Consider the following 13,409-nt stretch of genomic DNA (forward strand, 5'->3'; position numbering starts at 1 on the left):
TTAAACAATGGAAATTTATCCTCACAGCTCTGGAGGCTAGAATTCAGAGATGAAGGTGTCAGCAGGGTTGCTTCCTTCTGAAGGCTGAGAATTTGAGCATCTGTGATGGTTTGCTGGCAATCTTTGGCATTCCTTGGAGTGCAGAAGCATCATTCCATCTCTGCCTTCATCACATGGCATCCTGTTTTGTGCATGTCTGTATTGAAATTTTCCCTTTGTATGACACCAGTCATATGGGATCAGGAGCCCACACTATTCCAGTATAATCTCATCTCATAACTGTATAACTACTTATAACTGCTTGTATAACTTATAACTGCAATGATCCTATATACAAATAAGGTCACATTCTGAGGTACTGGGGTTTAGGGCTTCTATATATGAATTTATGAATTCATAATTTAGCATATGAATTTATTATGTAGCCATATGAATTATAATAACCCCTTAACTAACCTTGTGAATTCGGATTTTTTCCCTGTATTTCAGTTCCTCATCTGTAAAATGGAGTGATAAAAACTTTATTGCCTCTCAGAGTTTGATGTAGGAGAAATGAACACCTATGACTCTGATTTGAAAAATTATTCAAAAAAGCTGGGTTCTAAAAGTGAAGTTGTAGGAATATCTTCTGTCACTTCTATTTTTTTTCATACTTGTGCAAGAGTAATATATGATAAAAATCTGTTTCCAAATGAGTTTGAATTCTCCTATAATAAAAATATAAGTTTAAAAGAGCTTTTCAATAAGTATACAGTAGAAGTTCTGGGTGATGAGAAAGGATTGTTTTGTAATTTTATTGGTAGGTTTTCCCTTTATCATTTTATCTTAGATTTGACTGAATACAGTATGTCTCCCTTACTGTCACCTCTAAAGTACTTACATTTTTTTAGAAAAAAATACATTTTTAAAAGTGATCAAGTACAAAAATACAAATACACACACACACACCTGAAACACTTGCTTCATCATGTGGGACATACTGAGAAATTTTCTGTTCTTTCATTAAAAAAAAATTCTGGAACTGAGTAAACAGATCATACAAAATGCTAATATGTTCCAGCCCATTACCACTCTGTAACACAAACGTGTTGCTAATGCTAATGAACAATTTAAGGGAACTTAATAATCTTATTCCTTCTTAAAATTAGCCCACAATCATGTTCCGTGTACTCAGAGGATAAAATTTAGCATAGCCTTGTGACCACATAGCCAGCCTAAACATGATACATGTAATTCACCTTCATTCCCAGGATCCATAGTTGAGGGAAGTGACTTCCAACTATGTAACAGGACCATATATCTGATTGCACATTTTATATATATTACGTGTACAATATACATGATTTCATTTCATTCTTGTAACAACCTTATAAAGGTAGGCAGAGAAATTAACCGATTCACTTTACAAATGAAGCTAAAATTCAGAAAGGTTCAGTGATTTTTCCAGTTATCACATACCTAGTAAGAAGCAGAGACACAGTAAAAACATGAACTTTTAGGTTGAGGGTTCTTCTGTCTAAACCACATAGCCTCTGAAAGTACAATCTGAACTCAAGTATTTTCACTGCTTCACCCTCACTGCCTTACAGTGACCTCAAGTTTTTGTCATAGAATACAATGAAACATCTGATTTGAAACATGTCATGCCAGGTTTCTACCAGTAAAAACTTATGGCTCCAGGTCTCCAGCCTTGGGGGCCTGTCGGAGAGGATCATGACGGACCCTATGATCTGTGCTGGCGGGGGAGTGGTCAGGGCCAGCGGCTCCAGGGGTGCAGCCTTGGGAGCCTATCGGAGGGGGTCCTGGCAGACTCTATGGTCTGTGCTGGTGGGGGGAGGGGTCAGCCCAGCGGCATTCCAGAGCTGCAGCCTTGGGACCTATTGGTGGGTTCCTGGTGGGAACTGTGCTGTTGGGGGAGGTGCCGGACAGCGGCACTCGAGGGGTGCCGCCTTGGGGCCTATCGGAGGGGTCATGGCGTACCCCTATGTGTGCGTGCTGCGTGGGAGGCTCCGGGACTGCAGCACTCCAAGGGTGCAGCCTTGGGGGCCGATGGGAGGGGGCCTGGTGGATCCTATGATCTGTGCTGGCGGGGGAGTGGTCGGGACAGGGCTGCAGCCTTTGGGGCCTCTCCAAGTGGGTCCTGGCAGACCTATGGGTCTGTGCTGGCAGGGGCGGGGTTGGGCCAGCAGCACTCCAGGGCTGCAGCCTTGGGGGCCTAACCGATGGGGGCCTGGCGGACCCTATGGTATGTGCTGGTGGGAGAGGGTTTGGCCCAGCAGCACACCAGGGGTACTGGCAGACCGCTATTGGTCTGTGCTGGCGGCGGAGGGCCCTAGACCGCGGCACTCCAGGGGTGCAGCCTTGTGGGCCTATCGAAGAAGGGGTTCTGGCGAACCCCTACAGGCCTGTGCCCGTGGGGGAGGGGCCGGGACAGCGGTACTCCAGGGGTGCAGTCTTGCGGGCCTGTGGGACTGTGCTGGTGGGGGAGGGGTCGGCCCAGCGGCACTCTAGGACTGCAGCCTTGGGGGGACTGTCGGAGGGGGTCCTGGCAGACCCTATGGTCTGTGCTGGCAGGGGACGGATCAGGCCAGCTGCACTCAAGGGGTACAGCCTTGGGGCCTATCGGAGGGGGTCTTGGCAGTCTCCTATGTGTCTGTGCTGGTGGGGGCCAGGTCGACCCAGCGGCACTCCAGGTGTGCAGCCTTGTGAGCCTATTGGACGGGGTCCTGAAGGACCCTATGGTCTGTGCTGGCGGTGAAGTGGTTGGGGCCAGCGGTTCCAGGGGTGCCGCCTTGGGGGCCTTTCAGGGGGGGTCCTGGTGGACTCTGTGGTCTGTGATGGTGGGGAAGGGGTCGGCCCAGTGGCACTCCAGAGCTGCAGCCTTGGGGCCTATTGGAGGGCTCCTGGAGGGTCATTCTGGGTCTGTGCAGATGTGGGAGAGGCCTCAATAACGGCACTCGAGGGGTGCCGCCTTGGGGCCTATCGGAGGGGTTCTGACATACCCCTATGTGTGTGTGCTGTGGGGGAGGCTCCGGGACAGCAGCACTCCAAAGGTGCAACATTGGGGGCAGATGGGAGGGGGCATGGAGGACCCTATGATGTGAGCTGGTGGTGGAGGGGTCTGGCAAGCTGCACTCCAGGGCTGAAGCCTTGGGGGACTATGGGAGGGGGTCCTGGCGGACCCCTATGGGTCTGTGCTGGTGGGGGAGGGGTCAGCTCGGTGGCACTTCAGGCCTGCAGCCTTGAGAGACTAGCAGAGGGGCTCCTGGTGGACCCCCTATGGGTCTGTTGGTTGGGGTGGGGTTGGGCCAGAGGCACTCCCGGTGTGCAAACTTGCGGCCTATCAGAGGGGTTCTGGCGTACCCCTATGCCTCTGTGCTGGTGGGGGAGGGGTCGCGCCAGCGGCACAACAGAGCTGCAGGCTTGGGGGCCTCTTGGAGGGGGTTCTGGCGGACCCTATGTTCTGTGCTGGTGGGGGAGGAGGAGGGCCAGCGGCTCCAGGGATGCAGCCTTGGGGACTATTCGAGGGGTTCTGGCGGACCCCTATTGGTCTGTGCTGGTGGGGGATGGGTCAGGCCAGCGGCACTCCCAGCGGCACAGGCCAGGGGTGCAGATTTGGGTCCTATTGGAGTGTGTCCTGGGGGACTCTACAGTCTGTGCTGGTGGGGGAGGGCTCGGCCAAACCGCACTTCAGAACTGCAGCCTTGAGGACTATCAGAGGGGTTCTGGCGGACCCTTATTGGTCTGTGCTGGTGGGGGAGGGGCCGGGACAGCGGCACTCAAGGGGTGCGACCTTGGGAGCGGATTCAAATATATAACATGGTGGTGATCAGCATGGTTTATTCAGAAAGCATCTACTGAAGAGTTAGCCTTAGAACCATCCAACAACCAAGTCTGAAACAACTGACTCTAATATGGGGGCTTCCATTTTCCTTCCCTTCATGTTCTTGGCCATATTCTCAGGTAAGAAAAGTCACATTCAATGACTTTCCTTTCAGTTCTCAAAGTAAATAATTAGAAATATTGAGTGATTTAGTAATACTTTGTCAGAAATTTTTTAAATGGGAAACATCTGCCACACAGAAAGATGGAAGAAGTAATTTCAGACAACATAAACATAGACAAGAGGCATAAAACCAGTAACTGGGTGATATAACAATGAATAGTTTGGTGTGGCTTAAGAGAAGCAGGGCAAGGGAAGAGGGAAAGCAAAACATTATAGTGGAAAGAAAACTTGTCTAAAAGGTTATGAAGTCTGTGAATATTCAGGTTCATCTACCTTAAAGGATATGGTTTTGCATAATCATCTAGGACTGTATGGTCATAAAGAAAGGGGTTCAAATCCTGCGTATGCAATTTTCTATTTATGTGCTCTTAGAAAATAAAACTTACTTTAGCCTGAGTTTTCTCATTTTTTAAAATGGAAACAACAGATTGTTATAGGAACCATGCGTACACTAGCACCAGCTACCATTACTTGAATTCTTCAGTGCCTATCACTCAACATACTTTTCTGTATTCCTTACCTTAGTACAGTTAGGTTATCTGTTTTTGATATAGAAATTTTCAGCCTGTGATGCAGATTTCTCAAGATAGTAAATGGCACAAATAGTATGTTTTTCAGTGTAAGATTACAATAAATGAAACAGAATCCAACTTATCTCCAAATTATGACCTCCTACTTGACAATTTTTTTCTTAAATCTAGTGAAAGGAAATAATGAAAGTAAAGTGCCTATTTAGCTCCTTGTAGTTGGAACACAAGAAATAGTGCTTCTCTTTTCATTGAAAACATTGTATTTGTTTCAGATTGCTGAGTGTAGGTGTGATCAGAACCATTCTGCTGGGAAATATCAATCTGTAGTGATGTCAAAAATGGAGTAAGTATGAGAAAAGTTGTACAGAGATGCCATTTAGGGAGCCGTTGAAGTAATAAGAGTTAAGAAATAAGAATATAGAGCTAGGTGATGGGATGGAAAAGGGAGGAGCAAAGAATATATATATATATAACCATACTCTCTCTGGTGGTTATTTATTCCTTTCTTTAATATACATATTATTATATACATAGTATAATATATATATTTAATATATATATTAGAGAAAAAATAGCATACAGAAAATATCCCTTACTAGGACATGTGTGTTCCATGATGGCAGGTATCATATCTCTTATGTACTTCAGTGTCTTGCTAGGTGGCATTTAGTATGTATTCAGCAGGTATTTGTTGCTAGAAGAAAGTATATTAATACCAGATGTAGTGCTTATATTGATCTGCAGGGTGAAGAAGAGAGAATGCCTATTACAATAAAGCAAGGCCCAGCATGTATTTAGAGTTTGTAAAATCAGAAGAGAAAAATACACTACAAAATTGAAGATAATTATTTTATAAAAATTTAACTTTAAAATTGAAGATAATTATTTTATAAAAATTTACCTTAAAAAATAGATGATCAAAACCACATTCTGATATCTTAGTTATCTTTTTTACCTAAAAATTCCACCCATAATTTTTATCTGACAAATATATAAATATGAAAAATGATGTATTATTAGGATTTTCATGAAATCATTGTAATAGTAGAAGAGGAAATAAACTAGCCGCTCATTCCTAGAAGACTGGTTAAGTAAATTATGGTAAACTTAACAACTGAGATAGTAAACAGCCAATTAAGGAAAATAATTAAAGTGTTTTATATGTATTGCCATAGAGATATCCTCTTGCATTGTCAAAGGAGAAAATAAGGAATAAAACAGTGTATACAGTGTGCTACCAATTGTGTGGAAAGACATTCAAATATGTTTAAAAATACATTGTCTATAATATATTTTGTGTGAAAAACCTGGTACATATAATTGGGTTCTAGGTAGGGAAAGAGATGGAGGGAATTGGGAAGAGAAAGCTATTTTAAACTGTTTAACCTTTTCATCTTTAGGATTTGATTCAATTTTCTTGTATAACCTACTAAAAAACTAAACACAATTAACAACTAAAAAGATCACCCATCTGTTTTTTTTTTCCCCATTTCATCTATTTCTCTATTTAAATTGATGTCTACTTGAAGTTAGTGCTTGTTAAGAACAATGTTTGGTTCTTAGAAATCACACCATGTACTCAATTCTCGGCTGAAAATATTTCTTCCCTTACCCATTTTTCTGACTATAGCCTATATTTCTTATGTGTCACCTCCTTCAGAAAGGGGAAATGATACCCACTCTCTGCTATCTTGACTCTGGGTATATTGTCTGATTTACTTCTTACATTGCAGCATTGAGCATACTACTATAAATTACTGTTTGTTTGTTTGCACCCACTGTTAGATTCCCAGTTTCTTGAGGGCAGAACCATAAGAGACTTATAATTGTATCTCTCGATCTTACTATAGTTCTGGCATAGTAATTGACTTTAAATTTGTTGTAATGTTTTTGGTAAATTTGTATGAATACTTGGATTACATCCGCAGACCCTGCTCCATGCTCTATCACAGTTTAGTAAGCCAGGTTACTAATCTAAACTTCTGTGCCTGTGCCTGAGCTAGAACCCTAACCCCAACAAGGTAGGTTTCCGTAGGATGCTGAATGGATGGATTTAACTTTAGTTAAATTTATTTGAAGGCACAAGTGTGTACACTCACTGGAATGTAAATCAACACAATTGCAAATGCAAGTGGAACCCTAGGTATAGATTTGGAACCATTCATATTGAAATAATTTAGGATTGTATAAACTGAAAAAATTACCAAGGAACCTTGTGAAAGTGAGCCTGACTGAAACCCCAACTTAAGAAGTGAGGGAAGAAAGAGGAATTATCAAATGGAAAAGGTAAGGAGGCCAAAAAGAAACATTTGTACCAAACCGAGAACAAGAAGCACAAGACCCAGTGGATACCATTGTATTCAGTGGCCCCAAAGCCACTCCATTTTCTTATTCATTGTTTTCTAGATGCTTCTCATTTTGGAATATTTGAATTGTATATATACATAATATATATATGTATATATGTAGTGATGGATGGACTTCCAAAATAAACTTGAGAAGCAGTAGAAAAGATGAGTTATGAAATGTAGGTTGTAAGAAATAGTCAGATAATATCTATCATCTCCTTGAGGAGTTTGACCACTAAAGAAAGGAACAAATAACCACCAAAGAGAGTATGGTTGATTGATTGATGGACTTTTATGGGACATGGTGGACCTAAAGATGACTGAAAAAGAAAGTATGTTCTGAAGAAGGGAAACCAGTGCCTTTAGGACAGGGGCAAGGTAGAAGAATCTGGCCACAGAAAGCATAGAGATGGAGAAGAGAGTACAGAGGGGAGCTCATGCCTGACAGCTTTTATATCTGGAATGTTTATGATGGCATCTTCTGTAGGGTACGGTTGGGAATACTGGAAAGGGTTCTATGAGGGGGGTAATGTTTTAATAGGCATTAAACAGCACATGCTTGATTCATCAGGGAATCATTAAAAGGAATCTAAAGATATCCTTTAACATAGACTGTGTCATATTGCTCTGTAATTGATTAGTTTATTCTATTGTATCATGAACTCCTTAAAGAAAGTGGCATTTCTTTTCAAATGCTATCCCCATATCTAAGAACAAGGCAGGTATATAATAGATTCTCGTGAGCTAGTTGTCAGGTGAGTGAACAAGTGACATTTGGAAGTCATCATTGCAAACATGTGTACATCCATGGCTCGTCTCTTCCCTTCTCAGCCCTGCTGGGCACTGCCTCCTTAGCCAGTCTTTCTCCCAACCACCAGACTCCTAAATCCATTTAACAATGACCCTAGACACTACACTTAATACATCCAACACAGTTTTCAAGAACACTTTCTGCATCACATTATCTTAACAGAAACTGAGTCTTTAAACTCATAACTTACCATTCCTCAACACCCTTTCAAATGAAATATGCCTGTCCCTCCTGGTTTATGTCTAGGCTGGCATGAAGCAGTAATCTCCCAAGGACATTCATACCATCCACACCTTAATGTCACCACCAGCAGATTTCTGAGTGTTTAGATTGTCACTTAGAATTTCTCAGTTGTATATTCTTTTCTGAAACAGGAATGCTAACGCTGTCCATTTCACAGAGTATGTGTGAGTGAAAGTAATGGATTGGTGTGAAAAGCATGGTTACCTAGAACCAATGGAAAAGACCAAGAGACTTGTTCATTTTCCTCGGTTCTAAGAATGCTGAGCCCTCTCTTGAAGTTCCTCACCCTTCCATGTAGTGTTTCTGTCCTCATCTGCTAGTCAAAGCTTCTTTATGCTCACAGGCTTTTGTCATTCTATAACTTGATTCTGAGAAAATGCTTCAAGTACTACTCAGCTGAACTCTGCAAAATTCTACCTCCTGATTCATTTTCTTTCATGGGATATGAGATAAGAAAGGCTCAAAAAATTATGGTCATTTGTGTTTTGTATTTGTATATGTATGTGACTTTTTCTGAACTATTGCTTCCTCAGGTAGGGAAAGGCTTGTCTACAAAGAATGAAAGTGGAAGCAGTCTGGCATGTAGTAAGAGCAGGGGCTCCAGAGTCAGATAACTCAGGGTTTGGATCCCAGCGTGGGTATTTAATCCTCATATTGTTGTGGGCTTGTCACTTAAATGCCTTGTGTGCCTGAGACTATACAATAGGGCACAATATACTTTCCTTTCAATATTGTTGCATGGATTAAATAAAAATACAAAGGACCAGCAAAATGATTGATTTAGCACAATGCTTAATCAATAATTAATTTTATTACAATATCAGAATTAAATTAAGTTCCCTATACTCACCTAATGGTCTTAAACATTACTGTAGACTGTCAGTACCAGCAACGAGAACCTAACTGGAAATACAAAATGTCAATCTGCCTACCAATCAGTCTGTGGTTCTGATGGGAAGATCTATGGTAACCACTGCCTCTTTAATGAAGCGAAAAGTTAAGAGGATGTTTCATTGTATCAGGAAGTGCTATTCTTATCCAGAGGGAGTAATAGAACATATTTCTCTGTGTCTCTAGTTTTCTCTCAAGTGTGCCTTTGGTGTTTGTCCAAAGGAAACATAACAGGATATTTAAGCACTTGAATAGTAAACTCATTTTCTGAGAAAATAAGATGCATTCAGCTTAAAAGTAGGAATAAATGTATTATTGAGTCTTCATCTGCCAGTATTTATTAGACACCCACTATGTGCCAGGAATTGCTCTAAGCACTAGAGGTAAGGTAGTGAGCAAAACATGGAATCTCCTGCCTCCTGCTTCCATGGAGCTGTCATTTTGCAGAAGACAACAAACAATCAAAATACATCAGAGAATGAAGAGCATTATGAATCCCACGGATTACTTAATGTTGACCACTAAAATATATTTTAAACTTGAACAACAATATTAAAGGTTGGATCTGATGAGCCATTCAAACAACTCTCTATATAAATAATAAGATTAAAAGACTTTTAAAAATTAGATCACATGGCAAAAAAGATATCTCAGCTTTCAAAATTAATAAATGCTTATCTATGAAGGTAGGAATAAAGTGAAAATTTACCTTTCTCGTTTTTAATAGTTCCAAAATTTATTGGGTGCTTGGTGAACTGTTACTGCAGAAATAAATGTTAAGGTAAGTGTCCCCTACAGTCTAAAAGTTAGACTTGGAAGGGACACTGGACACCCATTCTCTCATTTATAGATAAGGTGCAAGGGCAAGAAAGGTCTGTATAAAGTGCACAAATTCTCAGAGTAGTCAGGGTGACCGAGGTGAGCCAGAGCTGAGGCCTGCCTTTTCTCATGCGATTGTTAAATAATCAGATTCTCTCTCTATGGTGGTGATACAATTACTTGACCCTTGACTTTTCTCATTATCTTCTTTTCAGGTTGAGTAATGGAAAACTAAATCTGAACCATAAAGGGAAATGCTAAGTATTTAGAGTAACCAAATTACTTGGAACCTCAAAATCTACTTTCAAGTCTTTTTAACAATGGATTTCCCTGGTAGTTTCACCGAGGTCAGCATGAGTTCTGTAGATATGATGGATCCTGCATTATTTTCAAGTTTGTTCCACTGCTAATAAAGTCAGTTCTAGACTTGCTTCTGATTTCTGGGAGATTTATTTTCTACATTTTTCCAAACCTTGTGTCTATGATCCACCCGTGCCCAACATGCCAAAATGGTTACTACTTCAAGGCCTACAACAGCAATTTGTAAACCCTAATAGATGTAAGAGTGTCAGGATTGCTTGTCAAACATAAAGATTTCCCACTTTAGAAATATTGAAATTGTAGGTCTCTGATAGAATTAAAGAAACTGCAGTTTTAAACCACATTTCAGGTGTTCCTAATGAAGGAGGTCTCTGGACATTTGACATGAAACTGATTTATGATTTTTTAAGGATGTATTAATGGGCTTCAGAGGATCCATGTGTTAGGCAGAAAGACAAGGATGAAAAGGAGAAAGGGCCCTCCAAAGATGACTCAGGGAGTTGATCAACTAGAACCAGATAGCCAGAAATGACTCAGAGTTAATCAGATGAAGCCACAGGGTCCAAGAGTGATTCAGGAAATGTCCAGGGTCCCCCCAGATAAGAAACATGAGAGGCACAGGCACAGCACAGCCCCTGTCCCCATTTCACCAATCAAAACAAACCTAGAGAGCTGACAGCTGTCAACAAGGACCTCTCTGACAAATGCAAGTTCTTTTATATCCACCTCTCTGCCCTGCCAAAACTGCACAAAAGAAGCCTCAGAATGAGCATCCACGCCTGGCTGTCTTCTCTTAGGCAGGCCAGCTCTGCTGCTCTGTGCTGAGGGCATTAAAAGGGACTCTGCTTTCCTGACTTTGGTCTCTCATTTCACTGTATCTGACTTCCCTGCAACACTGAGCCGAGTCCTTTCCTTCCTAACACATGGAACCAAATGCAAAATAAATTCTCCATGTACTTTTTTCTTAAGAGTGTCCAAAATTCTCATTAGATTCTTAAAGGGATACATAACCCTATATGGCACAGTTAGATTTAAAAACAACTGATGTACAAGATACTGAAATGTGGAAATATAATGTATTTATCTGAGTTGCATTTTAAGTCTGTGTGGGTAAAATTGCAATATTTCCAGAATCTCCATGTGCAATATTTCCACATTCTCTCACCTGGCCTTAGTACATCTCCAAAACAATAGGTGTTTCCAAGGCGTGGAGAGAAGTAGTCCATCTCCATATCAATAGTGATTACAAGGGGGAGCAAAGGAAGATCTGGACCAGAGAGGTTTGGTGGGGCCCCTTTTGCAGCCGGGTTACAGGAGACACGGGCAAGCAGAAGTAGATAACTGCTTGTAAGCAATAAATGGGTTTCTCCCACTTTATTTCTCCCTTTGGCTGATTTTGGCTTTAAAGGTTATTTGCCCCAGGCTGGGAACATATTTTCCCATTGTAGTTACAGTCTGGCATAGTGTAAAACCCAGGTGGTTAGAAGGATTTCACCAGGACATTATCATATTGGTTAGCAACATGGGGCTCAGGAAAGGGAACAAGACCCAACATGATGACAGGAGCAGAGTCGGTAAAAAGAATAGTTTAATGAAAATGACTTCAGAGAGGTGGAGCAAGAGGTGGAGGTCAGTGACAAATGCAAGTTCTTTTATATCCAAGGGAGCTCTATCTAGCAGTAAGGAATTCAGACAGCAACTTATATTTGGACTGTATGGATCCGACACAACAAATATAGCAGAAAAGCAGACCATGGAACAGGAGACATGGTCCAGATCAAGTGCAGAGGCTGTAGGATCAGACAGGATAAGTGGTTACAACTAAGGAAAAGGAAACAGAATAGCAGCCCCAAGTGTGATGGAGAGCTATGGTCTAGAAAGGCGAGGAAGAGGCAGAACGTAGGTACTTAAAAATGTGCATTATGAAGGGCATTCAATCCTACATCTCCCTAGCGGTGAATGATAACTCAGAGATCAAACGTGGAGTTCCCTCATACGTTTGGCTCAGAGAAGATGAGGATTCAGCTGGAAACTCAATCCCAAATTCAATCAATAGACTCTACATAAACTTTACTATGTGTTGGTCTAGGCCCAGTACCCCAACATGTTTCCTTATGATATGATTTAATGGAAGATTAAACAATTTAATTAAATGAGCTCTGGGCTAAATGCCTCATATAGTAGGAAGTAAATAAGTATTTTGAAATTAATATATGTTCATAGGAAGAAAAGAATTTAATGCTGCAAAATACCTCAGAACGTAATTAACTAATTTCATTCAAATTATTAGCAAGAATACAATTTAGACTAAACATAGAGCTCAGCCTTTAGATACAGATTCCAACTGCAGAGAGAGAATTTGTAACTTTTCCTTAAATACTTGAGGATAAAAGATGAAGTTCTATACTTAAACCAGAGGGTTTTTTTTCATACACACGACCAAAATAGCTATTTCTGTATGTTTGGGACAGAAGGGCCTGCCGTCCGGGGGCGTGGCCACGCAGCCGCCGTCCGTCCGGCGCGGTACACGTCCGGGCGACGGCGGCGGCCCCTCCTGGACTCGTCGTGGCCCGGCCGGGGACTCCGAGCCTCAGCAGCGAGGTAAGTGCCGCGGTCTGGGGGCCTTCTCGGGCCTCGGAACGGCCCCTCTGCGTCCCTCCGGCGGGCTTGCGGTCTGGCGCGGAGCGAGGGCGGGGAGCGCGGCTGCGGGCGGGTGTCCCGGGGCGCGCAGGGCGGCGGCGGGAACGCCCCCCTCGGTCGGCCGGCGGTGAAGCGAGGGGCGTGTGTCCGGCCCCGAGGCCCCGTGCTTTTCTGTGTGGGGGGCTTGGGAAGGTGATTTGGTGTCTCTGTTCGGTGCCCTTGTCTGTACGCGAAGCTCGTGGTGCTTTCCTCCCACGGCCGTGAGAGCTGTGTTGACTGGAGTCCGTGAGGCGCGCGGTGCCAACAGTTAAACTGCCATTCCGCCTTACCTGCCTTTCCTGGCCGCCGGATGGAGACCCGTGGGGAATTCCTGACACACGGCTGCTCTGGCACGAGACCGTACCGTTCTTAACTGTGTGTGTTCGTTGCCGCATGTCTTCTCTCCATTCACACCGAAATTTTAAGAGAAAGCCATTTCTGCGTGCTGTATCCAGTTCTCTTTCTCTCTAGTAAATCCAGCCCTGAATCAGGCATTTGCTCTCATCACCTCCACCATCACGTGTCCATATCAGTAGGCTCCCCTTTCTGCGCCTGTCGTCTTTCCAGTTTCCGCTTCTCTTCAAGGGAGTCATAAGTCATCTGAAGACCTAAAGTAATCTGGGGAAGCAAGGGTCAAATGAGGATCTCACAGCTACAGCAAAGGAAGTTTTTATCTTTATTCAGTGGATATGAAGGTGTCTGCCCGTGAGTAGGTCACTGTTCATACATTATGTAGTTGTGTATGACACACTTTCAGTAGT

General features: G+C 42.7%; 1 protein-coding gene across 1 annotated transcript in view; it reads left to right on the plus strand.

Annotated features, from left to right (window-relative positions):
* Positions 1-12,154: 12,154 nt before the first annotated feature.
* Positions 12,155-13,409, plus strand: part of LOC140850368 (uncharacterized) — a 119,920-nt gene continuing 118,665 nt past the window's right edge. Inside the window, exon 1 of the mRNA XM_073240562.1 lies at positions 12,155-12,570. The gene's annotated coding sequence lies outside the window, so the exon portion shown is untranslated. The remainder of the gene's footprint in view (positions 12,571-13,409) is intronic.

The sequence above is a fragment of the Manis javanica genome, chromosome 7 (assembly GCF_040802235.1).
Source record: "Manis javanica isolate MJ-LG chromosome 7, MJ_LKY, whole genome shotgun sequence".
Taxonomy (NCBI): domain Eukaryota; kingdom Metazoa; phylum Chordata; class Mammalia; order Pholidota; family Manidae; genus Manis; species Manis javanica.